Source organism: Rhagoletis pomonella, unplaced genomic scaffold (genome assembly GCF_013731165.1).
Source record: "Rhagoletis pomonella isolate Grant_MI unplaced genomic scaffold, Rhpom_1.0 Rhpom_scaffold_00002, whole genome shotgun sequence".
NCBI classification, from domain to species: Eukaryota; Metazoa; Arthropoda; class Insecta; order Diptera; family Tephritidae; genus Rhagoletis; species Rhagoletis pomonella.
In genome coordinates, this window is record NW_023458556.1 from 100,177,249 (window position 1) to 100,178,051 (window position 803).

An 803-nucleotide genomic window follows, 5' to 3' on the forward strand; every position below is an offset into this window, starting at 1 on the left:
GGATAGACATGATGAAATAAAAAATTTCTTAAATGGGAGATATCTAAGCACTTCTGAAGGAATTTCGAGAATACTGGGATTTTCGATCCACGAACGTTATCCAACAGTCACACATCTGGCTGTACATTTGGAGAATGGGCAAAGGGTTTATTTTGCTCCAAATACTATGAGCCACGTTATTCAGAATCCACCGGAAACAACTCTTACTGCGTTTTTCAAACTATGTGCGACTGATAGCTTCGCGAAAACTTTGCTTTATAACGAAATTCCAGCATATTACTTTTGGACGAATAAAAAGTGGCAACGAAGAAAACGTGGACAAGATGTACCTAATTACCCAGGGATTAAGCAAGATACCGCTTTGGGAAGAGTTTATACAATACATCCTAATTATTCGGAACGTTTCTATCTCAGACTCGTATTACATTCTGTTCGAGGTCCCACATCTTTTATCGATTTAAAGAAAATCGATGGAGCGGTTTTACCGACTTATCGTGCATATGTCAAGCACGAAATTTGCTTCAGGCCGATACACACTGGAAAGATGCTTTATCAGACGGAACAATCTCTGCAAGCGCAAACAAAATGAGAGAACTATTTGCAATAATCCTAATTTTTTGTGAAGCTTCGGATCCAATAGGATTGTGGAATATATTTCGGAAAAATTTATACGATGACATTTTGCATAATACGAGGCGGCAAAGTAATAATCCTAATATTGACTTCAATGATGATATATTCAACGAAGGGCTTATTCTTATCGAAAATATAGTTTTTTCACTGGGGGAAAAACAACTTAGAGA